Source organism: Episyrphus balteatus, chromosome 2 (genome assembly GCF_945859705.1).
Source record: "Episyrphus balteatus chromosome 2, idEpiBalt1.1, whole genome shotgun sequence".
Lineage (NCBI taxonomy): Eukaryota > Metazoa > Arthropoda > Insecta > Diptera > Syrphidae > Episyrphus > Episyrphus balteatus.
In genome coordinates this window covers 48054846-48076903 of record NC_079135.1, presented here as the reverse complement: position 1 = coordinate 48076903, position 22058 = coordinate 48054846, and the positions used below count along the sequence as shown (strand labels likewise).

At 34.4% G+C, this 22058-nt stretch overlaps 1 protein-coding gene and 2 long non-coding RNA genes across 5 annotated transcripts in view; 2 read left to right on the top strand and 1 right to left on the bottom strand.

Annotated features, from left to right (window-relative positions):
* Nucleotides 1-22058, bottom strand: part of LOC129912357 (probable RNA helicase armi) — a 94443-nt gene that overhangs the window by 14193 nt on the left and 58192 nt on the right. The gene's annotated exons all lie outside the window — the stretch shown is intronic.
* LOC129912362 (uncharacterized) lies at nucleotides 107-1353 on the top strand. Of its 2 annotated transcripts, XR_008771810.1 has the most exons (4): nucleotides 108-335; nucleotides 406-750; nucleotides 868-989; nucleotides 1047-1353. It is a non-coding gene; the product is annotated as an uncharacterized LOC129912362 (long non-coding RNA). The 2 variants fall into 2 exon arrangements; XR_008771809.1 differs by having other exon boundaries at nucleotides 107-335; nucleotides 406-989; nucleotides 1047-1350.
* LOC129912363 (uncharacterized) lies at nucleotides 15142-16752 on the top strand. Of its 2 annotated transcripts, XR_008771812.1 has the most exons (4): nucleotides 15142-15674; nucleotides 15749-16092; nucleotides 16210-16331; nucleotides 16389-16752. It is a non-coding gene; the product is annotated as an uncharacterized LOC129912363 (long non-coding RNA). The 2 variants fall into 2 exon arrangements; XR_008771811.1 differs by having other exon boundaries at nucleotides 15144-15674; nucleotides 15749-16331; nucleotides 16389-16748.

Here is a 22058-nt window from a genome sequence, read left to right as displayed (position 1 = left end):
AAATGGTGAGATTTAGATAATTGCGATCCCATTTTTCTCCAAATCTGCATAACTGAAGACTACTTGTTCAAATCTCAGGCTGAAAAGAATATTTTTTTTTAATTTGACTTTTTTTATATTTATTATTTTTTTCTTTATGCTGTCAATTTTTGCAATGTTTTTTTGTTTTTCAATTTAAGCCAAAATTTATGAATATGGTGTGATTATATGGAAAAGTTTAAAAATGTGTATGAGAAGCAAAAAACGTTAAATATGAAATTTTCGTGTTTCTGCCTGGGGTGAAGTCGTTAAAAATTCATTTCTTAGCCAATTTTCAACCGATTTTCTTGAAAAATGTATCGTTGGATTTGGAAATATTTAAATATTGTTTTAATATGTATATTAATTTAAAATATTATATTCTAGTTCAAGTACATGCCTAAAATCAAATTGGAAAGGATAATAATTGAAAATTGACGACGCAAGAATGATTGCAATGAGAGCACCGTGAAATATTATCTTCCCTCAAAACGAAAAAAAAAAAAACGACTCGCCATTGAGACTATAGAGAGGTCCAAACGTATTGAAAGAGGAAAGGAAAAATTTAACTTCATGAGTACATTAACAATAACCTGCATGAATACCAGTTCACGGCAGGTATTTGAAAAAATATTTTCTGCAAGCTTCTGACGGCGAATCGCGCTCTTAGCCATAAAGTCCCAAAAGGTTCCAAGCTCAACAGAGGAGTTCAAAGCAACAGGCTATGAGTTGGTAAGGAATATGAACCTAATCCTCTCCAATATAAAGTCTGGTTTCTGTTTTAAAAATAAAAAAAAAATTATTGAATCAACAAAAAAAATTAAAATTTGGAACTGGAAATGATTCAAGGGTTGGAGTTATTAATCCCTTTGGCGTAGCAGGGAACTAATTCCACTTAGAGAGTTTGAGTTAGTTCTCGCTCCGTGGGAACGAAATAATTTTTAGTAAACTGGATTTAGTTCCTATGCTAGGTGAGAATTGAATGTTAAATTAAATAAAATTAAATTAAATTTATCGTTTTATAATAGAAGGAATACCGGCGATTTTAGATTTCCATTTTACAGAAGAGCTGCAACACAAAATGACACTTACTATATTGTAACGATGAATTACCGAACTACTTTTAAGATAAAAGTCTGAACACACTACCTGCTACAGTAAAGGTAGAAATGTGAACGGACCTTTAGTAATTAAGAAACTACCCTCTGAACGCATCCAAAGAAATTCCCTCGACTGCTGAATATCCCAAAATATCCCACTGGACTGGAAGTATGAAGCGCCCCCTCTTGGAAAGGAAGCTTCGAGAAGCAAAGACGAGAACCTTCGAAGACATTCTCGAATTCCGAATTTCAGGTATAAAAGGGCAGCGTGGACACCGACCGGATACAGTTTAATCTTGAATGTGAAAGAGTACAGTACAAAGTGAAATAAAGTGTTGGAAATTGTTAGTAGTACATAAAGTGATTGAAAAGTGTGTTTGTTTGAGCGAATAATAAAAGTAAATTGATTTGAAATAAAGTGTGTTCTTATTTGAACGGAAAGATAAGTGGAAGTTAAAATAAACGAAATAAGTTTTATTGTGAACCCGGAATAAAACATTACATTGGTGTCAGAAAAGTGGAATAAAACTTATTTATTTGTGCGAATCAGATAATTTCGCGAATAAAATAAAAATTGCGCGTGTGTTTTAACAATAAACAAAGTGTAAAACATTTTGAAATAAGAAAGTGCTCGCGTTTTGAAAAGTTAAAATGGGTAAAACACTAAATCAGTTAAGTTTGACTGAGTTGAAGGCGGAATTAACTAAGCGAGGTCTTCCTACTGCTGGATCGAAAAATGATCTCATTATTCGTCTACAGGATTATTTAACCCAGAAAAACGAAGATTTGGATACATTTCAATTCGAAGTTGAAGTGATAGAAGAACGAGTAAGTACTAGTTCCGATATATCATCCATGATGGCTGTTCTCCTTGCAAAATTTGAAGAACAGAAAGATCAAATGGAACAACAACGTAAAGAACAAAAGGATGAACAGAAGAATGTTCTCGAACAAATAGAAAAACAACAGAGTAGTGTTCTAGAAAAAATCGAGGCGCAACGAACAGAACAAAAGAGTGAACAACAGAATCTTCTCGAAAAATTGGAAACCCAAAAGAACCTTCTGGATGAACAGAAAAACCTCATCGAAGGTAAGCTTGATGCTATCGAGAACAAGTTCGTTGCTCTTGATGCTTCCATCAAAGGTGTTGAAAAACAATCTCAAGAAAAGTTCGAGAAAGTTGAAGAAAAACTCGAGAAAGTAGAAATAAAATTCGATGACAAATTGAAAGGAATGGAAGTTAAAATGCAAAGTTTTACCGAAGAACTTGACAAAGTTCGAAAAATTAAGGTGCGAGAAAGTTCTGGTGAGTATTTAAAGAAGAAAGAAATGCATCCACCAACCTTTGATGGACAAAGTTCTTGGTCGATCTACAAGAAACAGTTTGAGGCAGCTGCCACAACAAATGGCTGGGATGACGAAGACAAATGTATAGCGCTGACTCTTGCTCTTAGAGGTCCTGCTGCTGAGTTGTTACAAACTTTACCACCAGAAAAGAATGGTAACTTTGACGCTCTTGTCCAGGTCATTGAAAAACGCTTTGGAGATGGCCATATGCAGGAAGTCTTCCGCGTCCAACTCAATACAAGAGTCCAGAAAAGAGGAGAAACTCTGCAACAACTTCAAGCAGATATTGAAAGGTTGGCTCATCTGGCATATCCGACAGCAGGAGACGACATTATCAATCAGTTTGCGACAGAAGCCTTTGTACGTGCTGTATCTGATATAAATCTTCAGCGAGCAATTCGAACAGCTGGAAAACGTTCCCTTCCTGAAGCATTAGCGTTTGCACTGACTATGGAAGCAGCAGAACAGGCTTCTCAAGGCGTTCATCGGGTAAGAGAAGTTGCAGTGGAGGAATGCTCTTGTCAAAAACTCGCGTTCCAAAGAAACCAGCGAGACGGAGCTGCTCGATGCTGGAACTGTAACAAGACAGGACATCTCCAGCGGCAGTGCAGATTGCCACCAAGAAGAACTGCTTGCGAACACTGTGGAAACAGGAATATTGCCCAACAACAGGTAAGCGATACAACTAACACTCATGCTCATCTTGATTCCCATTCGGGAAAACGAGTAAGAACCAACTTCGAGGGGCAGAAGCTGATTTCTGGTATCAATGGCTCCAGAACCACAATTCAAGTCTCACAGACTAAACGAGACAACAAAAGTCTGACAGTGGAAGCGACCATAAACAACAAACAACACGTGGCTACAATTGACACCGGTGCCACCGCCTCTATTGTACGAAGAGACTTGGTGAAGATGACATGGCTACATAACACCAACAGCTACCGTCTGAAGACCGCCACAGGAGAAGCAGCAAGAGTGTACGGAGAAGTTCGTCTTACGATCCGTATAGCTGAACTAGAGTTTTCACATGTGTTTTTGGTGGCAGATATATGTGACGAGTGCATCATTGGAATCGACTTCATGAAGGAGCATGGAATCATTTTGGATATAGGTAATCAAGTCCTGAAATACAGAAATGTAGAGATTCCAATGGTCTATGGCAACGAAAACTCGACAACAATTAGAACTGTCATCAAAGAAGACATGTGCCTGCCTCCTTCTTCAGAAGTTTTTGTGTGGACCAAGTTAAAGGGGAACTTTGGAAGCCATCGATACCTCATGGTTGAACCAGAAGTTGAGCAAAGTTCCGAAAACATCATCATCGGGAAGACTCTTGTGGCACCAAAGAACAACATGGTACCTGTACGGATACTTAACATCAAACCGTACCCAATCAAGCTTAAGAAAGGAGAAGTTGTTGGGCAATGTGAATCTGTGGCCGCAATAACTAAGATCAACGAGGTGGATACACAGATGACTATGAACTCGGAGAAACTAAAGAAACAAATTCTCAATTCAGACAACCTGAGTCAACATCAGCTTAATGTTGCGGGAAGGCTTCTTCATGAATATGCTGATATCTTCTCTTCTCCCAGCGGGCAATACGGCCGAACACAACTGGTGCAGCATCGAATCGATACAGGAGATGCTAGGCCGATTCGTCAACCAGCAAGACGTCTCCCCTTGGCCAAACAAGGTGAAGTTGAAGAAATGATATCGACAATGAAGAAAGACGGGCTGATCGAAAATTCCAAAAGCCCTTGGGCATCACCGGTAGTTCTCGTCAAAAAGAAGGATGGAAGCACTCGATTTTGTGTCGACTACCGCAGACTGAATGAAGTGACGAAGAAAGACAGCTACCCACTGCCAAGAATCAGCGATACTCTAGATGCAATGGAAGGAGCACAATGGTTTTCGACTTTGGACTTGAAGAGTGGCTACTGGCAGGTAGAAATCCATCCAGAAGATCGAGAAAAGACGGCTTTCTCCACAGGAAATGGTCTGTGGCAGTTCAATGTCATGCCGTTTGGGCTATGTAATGCCCCAGCTACTTTTGAGCGCTTAATGGAGTGCGTTTTAAATGGATTAACCTGGAAATCTTGCCTAGTCTATTTGGATGATGTCATCGTTTACGGGAAAACATTTGATGACCATTGTGAAAACCTAAAGGCTGTATTCCAGAGGCTACGAGAAGCACATCTTAAGTTAAATCCAAAGAAATGTGCACTTTTCAAGACCGAGGTTAAATATTTGGGGCATATCATCTCATCCCAAGGAGTAATGACTGATCCAGAAAAAGTTGACACTGTGAAGAATTGGCCAACCCCTCAGGACAAGCATCAACTTCGGAGTTTCCTCGGTCTGGCAACGTACTATCGACGGTTCGTGAAGGATTTTGCGAGAATCGCCAAAAGCTTGCACCAGCTTACGGAGAAGGGTAAACCCTTTAAATGGTCAGGTGAGTGTGAGAAAAGCTTTCAGGAACTGAAGCTACGGTTATGTGAAGCTCCTGTGTTGGCCTATCCGACTCCAGGCAAACAATTCATCATTGACGCAGATGCAAGTAATGTTGGAGTTGGTGCTGTTTTATCGCAAGTTCATGACGGAGAAGAAAAGGTCGTTGCCTATTTCAGCAAGGTACTCTCGAAACAAGAAAGAAACTATTGCGTGACCAGAAGGGAACTTCTAGCTCTGGTATTGGCAACAAAGCACTTCCATAAGTACATCTATGGACAGAAGTTCCTTCTTCAATGTCAGATTCAAATGCAGACGCATTATCTCGGCGCCCCACTATGGGACGAAACATAGTTGAACGTCTCAAAAATCTCTAACTTTTTTGTTTCTTTGAATATTTTAATGAAATTTGGGACATATAATCTTGAATATGTAAGGAATTAATGTATATAATTTTTGTTTACGGTTCATAAATTTTATAGATAAGAAAATGTGTTCAAAGTTAAAAAAAATATTATTATTATATTATTATATAATACGGTACATTCTCGATTAACGCAACTAATTAAAACAAGGGTGGTTGTAATGACCGAGGTTGTTGCAATGACCGAGTAAATAATTTTTAGGTTCAATATGAGATGAAAAGCGAAAATATCAGAAACGCAACACTAACAAATATATTTAATGCAACAAATTTCTGTCCAATAAAATATAATTGATATGAAACGAAACAAATGGAAGTTAATTCATTACGATAAGTACGTAATTATGAATGTTTAGTTCTTTATCCAAATTTAATTATTTTATTTCGAAAAAATGGGATATTTTTGTTTGGATTTTTTAGTTTGTTAGATTTTAAAAATTGAACAATCAACATTTTTTCAATAAGGGTTAAATTTTGGTCAGTTCATTGTATTTTTGTATTGAAAGTTGCACTCATCGAGTCAATTTTTGTACAAGAGTTGCGATTACTGCGTCAACAATGATAAAAATTGGGGTGTTGCGAAAATCGAGGAGTTGCGTGAATCGAGAGTTGCGTAAATCGAGAACGTACTGTAATATTATTTAAATTAATTTTTTTTTCAATGAAGCAATCGAAAAAGATAAAAACTCGTACGGCACGGTTGCCATTGTTACTTTTTACTTCTTAAATCTGAAAATGAAATAAAACATTTTCCATGAAACTTATAATCTAAAAAAATTCTTGTTGTCATAAATCAGTTGATTTTTTTGCAAAAAAATATTAAATACTAATAAAGTATTGTGAGTAAGATGACATAAATAATAGTTTAATCGTGTTTTTGTTGATGTTTTGAAAATTGAGTTCATAAAATACAAATAAAAAATGTAATTCATAATAAAAAAAATAAATAACTATAGAAAAATTAATGACCAAAAAACTTGAGTTTCTAAGAAACAATACCTTAAAAAAATTCAAAACAACAACAACTTTTGACCATGACCAGACAATAATAATAATTAACGAAAAAATACCAAAGAAGAATTATTTTTAGTTTTTTTTTTTTTTTTATTTCTCTCAATCACTTTGAAAATCAGAATCAGGATCTTACGATTTGTTTACCGTTTGGTCTGCTAAATGAAATATATCAAATCAATGAATGAAAACGAGTGAATTTGGTGCGTATACGTCCATAAGTTTCTTCAATTAATTATACCGTTATTTTTTAATTTTTAACACAAAATTATATTTATTTTCAAAGCCAAGAATATGAACTTTTATTGTGCCAAATTTGAACTTTTTAAATTGAAAATTGCAAAAGTAATAGATTTTTAAAGCTTAAAATAAAATAAATAAATTCTCTCATTATTCAATTTCGCTTGTAAAACGAAAAAGGATGAAAATGGGAAAGTTTTTATTTTTGTTTCTTAATCTACAACAAAAATAGAATGCAAAACAGTCATTAACTCAGCGGAGGCAGCCGGAGCCAACATAGAAAACTCTAGTTGAAAACGAAATAATGAAAAAAAAGTTCACCACACTAAATTTTTTTTTTAAATTAATTGTTCCATTAAATAAAAAAAAATCTTATAGTTTTGGAAAGAAGAGATTACAAGCTTTTCTAAAATGTATAACATTAATAAAGTTTATTAAAAAACTAACGAAATATCTGAGTTCAAAATGTCTCTTTTTAAAAATAGCAAAATATAAAATAACAAAATGCGGTGTTTGAAGGTTGTTTTAAGTACCTAGAATAAATATTATGTGGAAAATATTACTGTATCGCAAAGAGCTCTATTTCTATATAATAACCCCATCATTAGATTTTTGGAATTGCGAAATTCGTGAAAACCATTTTTGAGACGCTCAACCCCCTTTCGTCCCATTGTGCGCCCGTGCAAGCAAGACTGCAAGCATTGCACACGGCTAGAGGAAAAGGAAGTTGTCGCTGTAAGAAGAACGAGAGCTGATCCCATTTGCGGCTGGAGTAATGAAGAACTCAGGATGGCCCAACAGGAAGATTCGGACATCGAACCCATCCTTGCATGGAAGGAACATGAAGAGAAACCAGAATGGGCCGACATCTCCGACCGAAGCCCCAATCTCAAAGCATATTGGGCACAATGGGACTCACTTCATGTGCAAGAAGGGTTACTCAGGCGTAAGTGGGAATCCGTAGATGGTAAATCTTATGTAATGCAACTAATCGTACCTCAGTCAAAGGTTAATGATGTTCTCCGAGAGATGCACGAGGGAACTTCTGGAGGCCATTTAGGCATCAACAAGACGCTGGAAAAGGTACGCCAGCAATTCTACTGGTTACGTATGAGAGAAGACGTTGAAAAGTGGTGCCGAAAATGTGATACTTGTGCCGCTAGCAAAGGACCAGCTAGAAAAATGCAAAGAAAGATGCATCAGTACAATGTGGGCACACCTTTTGAGAGGATTGCAATAGACGTGGCAGGTCCTTTTCCCGAAACCAACAAAGGAAACCGGTATATCCTCGTAGTGATGGATTACTTCAGCAAGTGGCCTGAGGCATTTGCCATCCCAAACCAGGAAACCAAAACAGTTGTGGATAAGATTGTCTTTCATTGGGTGAGCAGGTTCGGAGTACCCATGGAACTTCATTCCGACCAAGGAAGGAACTTCGAATCTAAGATTTTTCAAGAGGTTTGCTCACTCCTTGGCATCAAGAAGACGCGAACAACACCGCTTCATCCACAATCTGATGGGATGGTTGAGCGATTTAACAGGACACTTAAAGAACACCTGTCAAAAGTAGTCAACGATAATCAACGAGACTGGGATCGACATATTCCATTATTCTTGATGGCTTATAGAAGTGCAACACATAGTTCCACTGGACATACACCATCGGAAGTCCTTTTTGGTTCTACAATACGGCTGCCAAGTGAGATAAAATTCGGATGTGTTCCAAATGAGCCACAGGAAATAGATGAGTATGTTGATAACCTGAAAGAAACACTGGCTGACATTCACCAACGGACAAGGACAAATATAAAAGCGTCTAGTGACAGGATGAAAACAAGATATGACGCGCGAGCGACAGCAACAGGGTTTCAAGAAGGAGAACTTGTGTGGTTTTACAATCCCCACCGACAAAAGGGACTATCACCGAAGCTACAACAAAACTGGGAAGGCCCTTACACAGTAATAACCAGAATCAACGACGTGGTTTACCGTATACAGAGAGGGGTAAGAGGCAAATTAAAGGTAGTTCATTGTGACCGTTTACATCGTTATAATGGTGAAAGAAGCAATGGAGTTGTTCGGGACGAACAATCCTAAGAGGGGGGCAATGTAACGATGAATTACCGAACTACTTTTAAGATAAAAGTCTGAACACACTACCTGCTACAGTAAAGGTAGAAATGTGAACGGACCTTTAGTAATTAAGAAACTACCCTCTGAACGCATCCAAAGAAATTCCCTCGACTGCTGAATATCCCAAAATATCCCACTGGACTGGAAGTATGAAGCGCCCCCTCTTGGAAAGGAAGCTTCGAGAAGCAAAGACGAGAACCTTCGAAGACATTCTCGAATTCCGAATTTCAGGTATAAAAGGGCAGCGTGGACACCGACCGGATACAGTTTAATCTTGAATGTGAAAGAGTACAGTACAAAGTGAAATAAAGTGTTGGAAATTGTTAGTAGTACATAAAGTGATTGAAAAGTGTGTTTGTTTGAGCGAATAATAAAAGTAAATTGATTTGAAATAAAGTGTGTTCTTATTTGAACGGAAAGATAAGTGGAAGTTAAAATAAACGAAATAAGTTTTATTGTGAACCCGGAATAAAACATTACAATATATAAACATCCAACTTTTTAATAGGCTTTTTTAGTAATTCAAAAACAAAGCGAAGTTTAAATAAATTTAAATTTGTATTAAAACCTATTATACAAAATAATATCGTATAGTTTTTATTGCTTATATTTTATGTACAAAATGTTATTAAGAGTTTTTTAAACTAAGAAATAAAATTTAAAAATGTCTAACAGTATTTTAAATTAATTTAATAAACTACCCGACAGATGGCTCTCAAGGTCATTGTCGTAGGTTTTAATTTTTAACAGCTACTAAAAAAAAGGCAAATGAAAATGTTTGCGTGCATTTTAAACTTTAGTTAAAACAAAGACAACTTACACACAATACATACATTTAAGATTTTGGTATGTTTTTTTTCTATACGCAGAAGCATATTGTTTGTCATAGGTGAGAGAGAACGCTTCAAATGCATCATTGAGTTTTACTCCCGTATACATAATTACGCAATATACAAGGACACAGCAAAACTAGTAAAGTAAAGCGCATGATCTGGCTCGGGAAGTTTTTACCTTTAATTAGGAGGACCGATGCAGTATTTAATGAAGATGACTAAAGAATATCTACGCACCGAGATGTAGAAAACAATAAAGTAGTATAGGTACTTTTTTAAAAATTCAATTCGAAGTTGGACAACACTCATCACTATTTCTCTACATGGTGTCCGGTAGAAAATGGATAAGCCTGAAATGGCTGATAGCTAAACTTATGACTGTACTAAAACCAAATAGAAAACATTTCTATCGCAACCAGTTTAGAAAATACTAGCTTTTTTTCGTTCAGTGTATTTTAAATTTCATCATCTTACGTTTTCGTTTACCACAATCACGAATGAACGAATTTTTTTCTTTAATTTCTTTTTTTTATAATTTTCTACAATAATTGACTAAAACTATAACCACTTAAAAATTTGTATAGCTGTTGCACTTTTTTTTTGAAAAAATATTGAAATTCGTTTTTTACTCCAGTCAAAGCGTCGGAAAAAAGGGCCTAACCTTGCGCACAGAGGCACTGTCAGTTTTTATTTCATGGATCGATAGGGGTATATTTATAAGGCTTAAACCCAATTTCTCACGACCTGATCATTCTTTTTAGCGGAGTTATTCACAAAAATGCATTTTTTGGGATATTTTACTTCTAAGCTAATATCTTTGCTACAGTATGTCGTAAACCAAAAAATAAACATACATTCTCTTCCGTATTAAAGTGAGTTACTACAAAATGGCAGCCAGTTAAAGTCAAATTCTAGTTGTTAAAAAACACATTTTCGTTTTTATTTCGAAAAAAGCTTATATAATATGTAACATTTTTCTAACCTATTTTGTAGCCCTCTCAATTTCCTGCATTTTACAGAAAAAATCAACTCTTTATTACCAAAGATGACCGAGCAATTGATAAATGAACGCACGAAAAACCGGTGCGTAACCACCCAAAAATATCGTTTTTTGGGAATAACTCGGCTTCAGACAGAATGTCCTACGACAAAAAATAAAGCTATTAATTGTCCTTTACAACATTTTCTATCGATTTGGTGCACATTATTTTTGTTGAAACAAATAAAAAATAAGTAATATTAAGTCAAAGAGGTTTTTTTGTTTAGCAAACTCTTGCCTTATTATATTGTAAACGGTGTAAGTATTGGCTAACAAAATAAAATACTGTTGTAGTCCTTTGAATTATCTACAATTTAAAAAAAAATTAACTCTCTTAATTTTATTAAGAGTTATAATGTGGGTCAATCTCTAATTTATCTTTTTAAACTGATAATTGGCAAATTGGCAAACAAATACTTTTTTCTATTTTGCATTTAAAAAAAAGTTAAATCATTTTTTATAGCCACTGTTCAACGGTTATACATTTTTTTTAATGGTTATGTATTAGAAGAATTATTGCAAAATATGACTGATTAAAAAAAACTGATGGAATCCATGCATTTGTGGCAGCAATGTGAAAAGCTTATGATTTTGCAGTTAAAATAATTTATTAAATTAATAGGCTTTTTTGCACATTGGTACCAATAACTTCCTAGTAACTGTAGATTTGATAAAAACTTTTACCATTCTGCAATTCCCTTTGGACGCGCATATTTTTAAAAAAGTTGGCCATCTACGTTCCTATAGATTTTTTTTATACCACAGGTGTTTCAAATTTTTCATAAAATATTTTTTTTTTTTACATTTTGCATGTAAAAACGAATTTCAATATTTTTTCAAAGAAAAAGTGCAACAGCTATGAAAATTTTAAAATGCTCATGTACTAAGTCAATTATTGTGGAAAATTATAAAAAAAAAATTTAGCAGGTTTTCCTCCAAAAATAAAAACAATTTTATGAATTGTGTACCAATAGATTGTTTTATTTTCTTGTAAAACCAGGGGTGAGATTCTGTATGGCGAAAACGAACAAACGTTTTCGTGTGTGCGAAAGGTTTGATTCATACAACTTGAAAAACGAAAGAATTTGTTCTGTATATGTCGCAAATTTTCTTTCGTTTTTCAAAAACGAACGATCGTTTTCGTTTCGTTTTTTATAGAATATACCCCCAGGGTAATTCAGGAGCAATGTGAAATCAGCTGTTACACCCACTATAAAGTGGTGTACCTTTTTGTTATCCAAAAACCTCGTCTATTTTCTTGTTTAGCTATTTTATGTTTATTAATGAGATAACTGTTGATTTAAGAAGTTTTGATGGAGTTAGCAGGATTTCTTTGGGAATAATGGAGTTAGCTGTTTTACTCATCACGCAATTTGGCTGACTTACTAACTCAATTTTGCCCAAAAGTGGAGTTAGCAGGTTGACACTCTAAGGTCATTAAGAGCAGAGAATATTTATGTTCGCCCTGGTTATTTGATCGCTTCATGATCGCCATTTTATAGGAAAAAAAAACATAGCAAAGTCATTGAACAATTTGTCTATGACTTTTGGGTTCTTCGAAGTTGTTTGATGATTTTTTGCAAATGCAGCAAAGATAAACTGTTCAGTGGAAGAGCAGAGTGATTAAAAGCAGCTATCGCAATAGCCCTAGTCAAAAGTAAATATGCCTAAATTCAAAATACTGAAATAACAAAAAACATCAAAAAAGAATTTTTTAATTCTAAATTAAAAAGAATTAATACTGAATGCCTGAAGGGGGTTAGTTTCGTGGACATTAATGTACTATACCATTTTAAAATTCCTGAAAACTAAGAATTTCGAAATAAATTCGTGCTTTTCAAGATTCTGTAAAAAATCAAATTTAAAATACGCAATTCTTTTTTTTCGATTAAACTTCTTCTTGGCGAAAATGGGACTTAATTTAACATTCAAAGGGAAAAATAATAACCACACATTTTTTTCGCATTTAGATCCACACATAGCATCTTGAGTGGAAAACAACTCCCTCAGTGGAATTCGTGCCCTGCACCGTGAGAGGGGTTAACTACTCCATCCATTCGATCACTTTTCAGTCCACATTTTTCTTTTTGTTGATTCAATATTTTTTTTATATTAAAACAGAAACGAGACTTTATATCTGTTCAGGGTTAAATTTTCCTTTCCTCTCTTAATACATTTGGATCTGTTCTTAACTCTCTCTATGGTCTAAATGACTAGGCTCATTTTTTTCCTCCTGAGAAGCTGGTATTCCACGGTCCTCTAATTGCAAACATTCTTGAAATTATTGTTTTTCCCAATTTGATTTTAGAATATAATATTTTAAATTAATATACATATTAAAACAATATTTAAATATTTCCAAATCCAACGATACATTTTTCAAGAAAATCGGTTGAAAATTGGCTAAGAAATGAATTTTTAACGACTTCACCCCAGGCAGAAACACGAAAATTTCATATTTAACGTTTTTTGCTTCTCATACACATTTTAACACTTTTCCATACTGAACTGCATCACACCATATTCATAAATTTTGGCTTAAATTGAAAAACAAAAAAAAACATTGCAAAAATTGACAGCATAAAGAAAAAAATATAAAATATAAAAAAAGTCAAATTAAAAAAAAATATTCTTTTCAGCCTGAGATTTGAACAAGTAGTCTTCAGTTATGCAGATTTGGAGAAAAATGGGATCGCAATTATCTAAATCTCACCATTTAATTTTACCAATACTCATTAATACCAAATTTACTAATCTCCGGACATTTCCTACCCGTCTGTTACTTTCTAACATACTCATAACAGATATAATCAACGTAATTTCATTTCCCTAAACAGATGAGATTTATCTAACTGCCCAACAGACCCCTATCAGGTGGAGCCTCAATTCTGACTCTGATTCGTCCGGGCTCGAAAAAAAATCTGTGAATTGTAAAATGTGTGAAGTGTAAAATTGGGTACAATTTGAAAAATTTTGTCTTGGAACGGGGAGGGAGCTTTTAAGGGAAAGCTCTTTCAATTTTGTTTTTTGGATTGTAGGGTGCGTTCTAAAAGTTCGGTTGACTGTTAAATAACAGATAGACAGAATTTAGACAGAATTGACAGCCAGACCATAGATTGGGAGCTTTTGAGGGAGCTTCGAAGGGAGAGCTTTTCAATTTTGTTTTGGAAACAAATGTGGATTGTAGGGTGCGTTCTAAAAGTTCGGTTGACTGTTAAACAACATATTGGCAGAATTTAGACAGAATTGACAGGCAGACCATAGATTGGAAGACTTTTGCCAATTAAATGTCAAATTTGAAAAATTGACAGACCAGCTTCACAAATCGGAAAATATACCCTTAATGACCATGGAACACAGCCAATGACAGCGAAAAAGATCGTGGAGCACTGCAGAAAAAACCGTAGGACACCGCGGGAAACCCGTGGAACACTCCGAGAGACCGCGGAAACCGTGGACCACCACGAATGATCACTGAAAAAACCGAGGAACACCGTGACTGACCGCAAATAAACCACAGAACACCGCGAACGATCGCGGGAAAAACCGTGGACCACCGCGAATGACCACGGCAAAAACTGTGGAACACCGCGAATGAGCGCAGAAAAAGTCGAGGGGCCACCGCGAATGACCAAGGTAAAAACCGCGAAAAAAACGCGGACCATCGGGAATGACCAGAGAAAAAACCGCGAAAAAAACCGCGGAACATCTTAATCGACCGGAGAAAAAACCGCGAACCCGCGGTTTTTTTCGCGGTTTTTACCGCGGTCATTCGCGATGTTCCGCGGTTTTTTTCGTGGTCATTCGCGATAGTCCACGGTTTTTTTGAGGTCAATTGCTTGGTTTTTTCGCGGTCAGTCACGGTGTTCCGCGGTTTTTTTTGCCATCATTCGCGGTGGTCCACGGTTTATTCCGCGGTCTTTCGCCGTGTTCCACAGTTTTCCCGCGGTGTTCTGAGGTCATTAAAGGTATATTTTTCGATTTGTGAAGCTGGTCTGTTATTTTTGTTAAATTTGACATTTAATTGTCAAAAATTTACCAATCTATGGTCTGCCTGTCAATTCCGTCTAAATTCTGTCAATCTGTTATTTAACAGTCAACCGAACTTTTAGAACGCACCCTACAATCCACATTTGTTTCCAAAACAAAATTGAAAAGCTCTCCCTTCGAAGCTCCCTCGAAAGCTCCCATTCTATGGTCTGGCTGTCAATTCTGTCTAAATTCTGTCATCTGTTATTTAACAGTCAACCGAACTTTTAGAACGCACCCTACAATCCACATTTGTTTCCAAAACAAAATTGAAAAGCTCTCCCTTCGAAGCTCCCTCGAAAGCTTCCATTCTATGGTCTGGCTGTCAATTCTGTCTAAATTCTGTCAATCTGTTATTTAACAGTCAACCGAACTTTTAGAACGCACCCTACAATCCAAAAAACAAAATTGAAAGAGCTTTCTTTTAAAAGCTCCCTCCCCCTTCCAAGACAAAAATTTTCCAATTGTACCCAATTTTACACTTCACACCTTTTATAATTCACAGATTTTTTTTCGAGCCCGGACGAATCAGAGTCAGAATTGACGCTCCACCTGATAGGGGTCTGTTGGGCAGTTAGATAAATCTCATCTGTTTAGGGAAATGAAATTACGTTGATTATATCTGTTATGAGTATGTTAGAAAGTAACAGACGGGTAGAAAATGTCCGGAGATTAGTAAATTTGGTATTAATGAGTATTGGTAAAATTAAATGGTGAGATTTAGATAATTGCGATCCCATTTTTCTCCAAATCTGCATAACTGAAGACTACTTGTTCAAATCTCAGGCTGAAAAGAATATTTTTTTTTAATTTGACTTTTTTTATATTTTTTATTTTTTTCTTTATGCTGTCAATTTTTGCAATGTTTTTTTGTTTTTCAATTTAAGCCAAAATTTATGAATATGGTGTGATGATATGGAAAAGTTTAAAAATGTGTATGAGAAGCAAAAAACGTTAAATATGAAATTTTCGTGTTTCTGCCTGGGGTGAAGTCGTTAAAAATTCATTTCTTAGCCAATTTTCAACCGATTTTCTTGAAAAATGTATCGTTGGATTTGGAAATATTTAAATATTGTTTTAATATGTACATATATTAATTTAAAATATTATATTCTAGTTCAAGTACATGCCTAAAATCAAATTGGAAAGGATAATAATTGAAAATTGACGACGCAAGAATGATTGCAATGAGAGCACCGTGAAATATTATCTTCCCTCAAAACGAAAAAAAAAAAACGACTCGCCATTGAGACTATAGAGAGGTCCAAACGTATTGAAAGATAAAAGGAAAAATTTAACTTCATGAGTACATTAACAATAACCTGCATGAATACCAGTTCACGGCAGGTATTTGAAAAAATATTTTCTGCAAGCTTCTGACGGCGAATCGCGCTCTTAGCCATAAAGTCCCAAAAGGTTCCAAGCTCAACAGAGGAGTTCAAAGCAACAGGCTATGAGTTGGTAAGGAATATGAACCTAATCCTCTCCAATATAAAGTCTGGTTTCTGTTTTAAAAATAAAAAAAAAATTATTGAATCAACAAAAAAAATTAAAATTTGGAACTGGAAATGATTCAAGGGTTGGAGTTATTAATCCCTTTGGCGTAGCAGGGAACTAATTCCACTTAGAGAGTTTGAGTTAGTTCTCGCTCCGTGGGAACGAAATAATTTTTAGTAAACTGGATTTAGTTCCTATGCTAGGTGAGAATTGAATGTTAAATTAAATAAAATTAAATTAAATTTATCGTTTTATAATAGAAGGAATACCGGCGATTTTAGATTTCCATTTTACAGAAGAGCTGCAACACAAAATGACACTTACTATATTGTAACGATGAATTACCGAACTACTTTTAAGATAAAAGTCTGAACACACTACCTGCTACAGTAAAGGTAGAAATGTGAACGGACCTTTAGTAATTAAGAAACTACCCTCTGAACGCATCCAAAGAAATTCCCTCGACTGCTGAATATCCCAAAATATCCCACTGGACTGGAAGTATGAAGCGCCCCCTCTTGGAAAGGAAGCTTCGAGAAGCAAAGACGAGAACCTTCGAAGACATTCTCGAATTCCGAATTTCAGGTATAAAAGGGCAGCGTGGACACCGACCGGATACAGTTTAATCTTGAATGTGAAAGAGTACAGTACAAAGTGAAATAAAGTGTTGGAAATTGTTAGTAGTAAATAAAGTGATTGAAAAGTGTGTTTGTTTGAGCGAATAATAAAAGTAAATTGATTTGAAATAAAGTGTGTTCTTATTTGAACGGAAAGATAAGTGGAAGTTAAAATAAACGAAATAAGTTTTATTGTGAACCCGGAATAAAACATTACAATATATAAACATCCAACTTTTTAATAGGCTTTTTTAGTAATTCAAAAACAAAGCGAAGTTTAAATAAATTTAAATTTGTATTAAAACCTATTATACAAAATAATATCGTATAGTTTTTTTGCTTATATTTTATGTACAAAATGTTATTAAGAGTTTTTTAAACTAAGAAATAAAATTTAAAAATGTCTAACAGTATTTTAAATTAATTTAATAAACTACCCGACAGATGGCTCTCAAGGTCATTGTCGTAGGTTTTAATTTTTAACAGCTACTAAAAAAAAGGCAAATGAAAATGTTTGCGTGCATTTTAAACTTTAGTTAAAACAAAGACAACTTACACACAATACATACATTTAAGATTTTGGTATGTTTTTTTTCTATACGCAGAAGCATATTGTTTGTCATAGGTGAGAGAGAACGCTTCAAATGCATCATTGAGTTTTACTCCCGTATACATAATTACGCAATATACAAGGACACAGCAAAACTAGTAAAGTAAAGCGCATGATCTGGCTCGGGAAGTTTTTACCTTTAATTAGGAGGACCGATGCAGTATTTAATGAAGATGACTAAAGAATATCTACGCACCGAGATGTAGAAAACAATAAAGTAGTATAGGTACTTTTTTAAAAATTCAATTCGAAGTTGGACAACACTCATCACTATTTCTCTACATGGTGTCCGGTAGAAAATGGATAAGCCTGAAATGGCTGATAGCTAAACTTATGACTGTACTAAAACCAAATAGAAAACATTTCTATCGCAACCAGTTTAGAAAATACTAGCTTTTTTTCGTTCAGTGTATTTTAAATTTCATCATCTTACGTTTTCGTTTACCACAATCACGAATGAACGAATTTTTTTCTTTAATTTCTTTTTTTTATAATTTTCTACAATAATTGACTAAAACTATAACCACTTAAAAATTTGTATAGCTGTTGCACTTTTTTTTTGAAAAAATATTGAAATTCGTTTTTTACTCCAGTCAAAGCGTCGGAAAAAAGGGCCTAACCTTGCGCACAGAGGCACTGTCAGTTTTTATTTCATGGATCGATAGGGGTATATTTATAAGGCTTAAACCCAATTTCTCACGACCTGATCATTCTTTTTAGCGGAGTTATTCACAAAAATGCATTTTTTGGGATATTTTACTTCTAAGCTAATATCTTTGCTACAGTATGTCGTAAACCAAAAAATAAACATACATTCTCTTCCGTATTAAAGTGAGTTACTACAAAATGGCAGCCAGTTAAAGTCAAATTCTAGTTGTTAAAAAACACATTTTCGTTTTTATTTCGAAAAAAGCTTATATAATATGTAACATTTTTCTAACCTATTTTGTAGCCCTCTCAATTTCCTGCATTTTACAGAAAAAATCAACTCTTTATTACCAAAGATGACCGAGCAATTGATAAATGAACGCACGAAAAACCGGTGCGAAACCACCCAAAAATATCGTTTTTTGGGAATAACTCGGCTTCAGACAGAATGTCCTACGACAAAAAATAAAGCTATTAATTGTCCTTTACAACATTTTCTATCGATTTGGTGCACATTATTTTTGTTGAAACAAATAAAAAATAAGTAATATTAAGTCAAAGAGGTTTTTTTGTTTAGCAAACTCTTGCCTTATTATATTGTAAACGGTGCAAGTATTGGCTAACAAAATAAAATACCTACTGTTGTAGTCCTTTAAATTATCTACAATTTAAAAAAAAACTAACTCTCTTAATTTTATTAAGAGTTATAATGTGGGTCAATCTCTAGTTTATCTTTTTAAACTGATAATTGGTAAATTGGCAAACAAATACTTTTTTCTATTTTGCATTTAAAAAAAAGTTAAATCATTTTTTATAGCCACTGTTCAACGGTTATACATTTTTTTAATGGTTATGTATAAGAAGAATTATTGCAAAATATGACTGATTAAAAAAACTGATGGAATCCATGCATTTGTGGCAGCAATGTGAAAAGCTTATGATTTTGCAGTTAAAATAATTTATTAAATTAATAGGCTTTTTTGCACTTTGGTACCAATAACTTCCTAGTAACTGTAGATTTGATAAAAACAGGTTTTCCTACAAAAATAAAAACAATTTTATGAAGTGTGTACCAATAGATTGTTTTATTTTCTTGTAAAACCAGGGTAATTCAGGAGGAATGTGAAATCAGCTGTTACACCCACTATAAAGTTCAAGTTCAATTTTGTTTTATTGAACATACTATATACAATTGACTTAAGGTTAACTTATTTCTAATAAGATACATTGATTGATATAAAATTTGTTGGCACATATGGGGCCTAACCTTATACAATGGATAAAAGATAAAATATATATAAATATAGTACATGAATAGGCTTAATTTTACAAGTCTGCTGACTAGGTTATCCTCGGGGTGTTCCGTCCCGGTTGTCCAGTTGTGGTATTGATAATGGTGGGTTGGGTGGTATGGCATTTAGCCGCGGTAGTAGGCCGATTGCGTATCGGCGTAAAAGTAAACTACTTCCTCGTTGTCGGTTGGGATTATGTGTTCATCCAGAATATCCAAAGCACTAAGGTATCTGGGTTCGGGATGTCGTTGTTGGGTTCTCATGCTTCTCATCAGCTGATTGGGGTGGTTGGCGATGCTTCCGACAAGTTTCTTTGCAGATTGCAGCAGATACTTTTCCAACGTCATGATGTTTGCTTCCTCGTAAAGTCGCTCGTTGCTGTAGTATTTTTGTCGCTGTCGATCGAAGTAAAGTCCGGTGCAGATCCTCAGGATTTTCCTCTCAAAAACACCCACTATAAAGTGGTGTACCTTTTTGTTATCCAAAAACCTCGTCTATTTTCTTGTTTAGCTATTTTATGTTTATTAATGAGATAACTGTTGATTTAAAAAGTTTTAATGGAGTTAGCAGGAATTCTTTGGGAATAATGGAGTAAGCTGTTTTACTCATCACGCAATTTGGCTGACTTACTAACTCAATTTTGCCCAAAAGTGGAGTTAGCAGGTTGACACTCTAAGGTCTAAGCCGACGATATAAATTTTTCCCCAATATTTTGCTTTTCATATCCAAATCAGGAGTCAAAAACTGGAATTTACTTCAAACCTGCTTCAAAAAACCATTTGTTACGTTAACCACTAAGATTTTGAGATATCATAAGCTTCTATCCCAAATATCTTAAAAAAAAAATTGTTATGGAAAAAAATAAACATATTCTAGACGATAATATATGGCTTTATGAAAATGTATAAGAAGTTTTGCAAACAAAAAATTTAACGCTCATGTAATTCGACGATAAACGCGCTTTTGACCTGTTAATAAGCAAATATTTCCAGAGCCAGTGATATTTTGAAATTCTTTAAAAAAGTATAAGTTGGTTCAAGCTCTATTTTCGTTGCCGACCAGTGTTATTAATCATTAGATATGACAGAAATCTCGCAAAAGAGCAGATAATTTTCAAAGAGCATAGTACATTTTGTGAACAAAAGTCGCGATGTTAAAAAAAGCAGAGCATTTTTGCTTAAAAAAGCAGTAATTCATTAAGAGCAGAGAATATTTATGTTCGCCCTGTTTATTTGATCGCTTCATGATCGCCATTTTATAGGAAAAAAAAACATAGCAAAGTCATTGAACAATTTGTCTATGACTTTTGGGTTCTTCGAAGTTGTTTGATGATTTTTTGCAAATGCAGCAAAGAAAACTGTTCTCTGTTCAGTGGAAGAGCAGAGTGATTAAAAGCAGCTATCGCAATAGCCCTAGTCAAAAGTAAATATGCCTAAATTCAAAATACTGAAATAACAAAAAACATCAAAAAAGAATTTTTTAATTCTAAATTAAAAAGAATTAATACTGAAGGCCTGAAGGGGGTTAGTTTCGTGGACATTAATGTACTATACCATTTTAAAATTCCTGAAAACTAAGAATTTCGAAATGAATTCGTGCTTTTCAAGATTCTGTAAAAAATCAAATTTAAAATACGCAATTCTTTTTTTTCGATTAAACTTCTTCTTGGCGAAAATGGGACTTAATTTAACATTCAAAGGGAAAAATAATAACCACACATTTTTTTCGCATTTAGATCCACACATAGCATCTTGAGTGGAAAACAACTCCCTCAGTGGAATTCGTGCCCTGCACCGTGAGAGGGGTTAACTACTCCATCCATTCGATCACTTTTCAGTCCACATTTTTCTTTTTGTTGATTCAATATTTTTTTTATATTAAAACAGAAACGAGACTTTATATCTGTTCAGGGTTAAATTTTCCTTTCCTCTCTTAATACATTTGGATCTGTTCTTAACTCTCTCTATGGTCTAAATGACTAGGCTCATTTTTTTCCTCCTGAGAAGCTGGTATTCCACGGTCCTCTAATTGCAAACATTCTTGAAATTATTGTTTTTCCCAATTTGATTTTAGAATATAATATTTTAAATTAATATACATATTAAAACAATATTTAAATATTTCCAAATCCAACGATACATTTTTCAAGAAAATCGGTTGAAAATTGGCTAAGAAATGAATTTTTAACGACTTCACCCCAGGCAGAAACACGAAAATTTCATATTTAACGTTTTTTGCTTCTCATACACATTTTAACACTTTTCCATACTGAACTGCATCACACCATATTCATAAATTTTGGCTTAAATTGAAAAACAAAAAAAAACATTGCAAAAATTGACAGCATAAAGAAAAAAATAAAAAATATAAAAAAAGTCAAATTTAAAAAAAATATTCTTTTCAGCCTGAGATTTGAACAAGTAGTCTTCAGTTATGCAGATTTGGAGAAAAATGGGATCGCAATTATCTAAATCTCACCATTTAATTTTACCAATACTCATTAATACCAAATTTACTAATCTCCGGACATTTCCTACCCGTCTGTTACTTTCTAACATACTCATAACAGATATAATCAACGTAATTTCATTTCCCTAAACAGATGAGATTTATCTAACTGCCCAACAGACCCCTATCAGGTGGAGCGTCAATTCTGACTCTGATTCGTCCGGGCTCGAAAAAAAATCTGTGAATTGTAAAATGTGTGAAGTGTAAAATTGGGTACAATTTGAAAAATTTTGTCTTGGAACGGGGAGGGAGCTT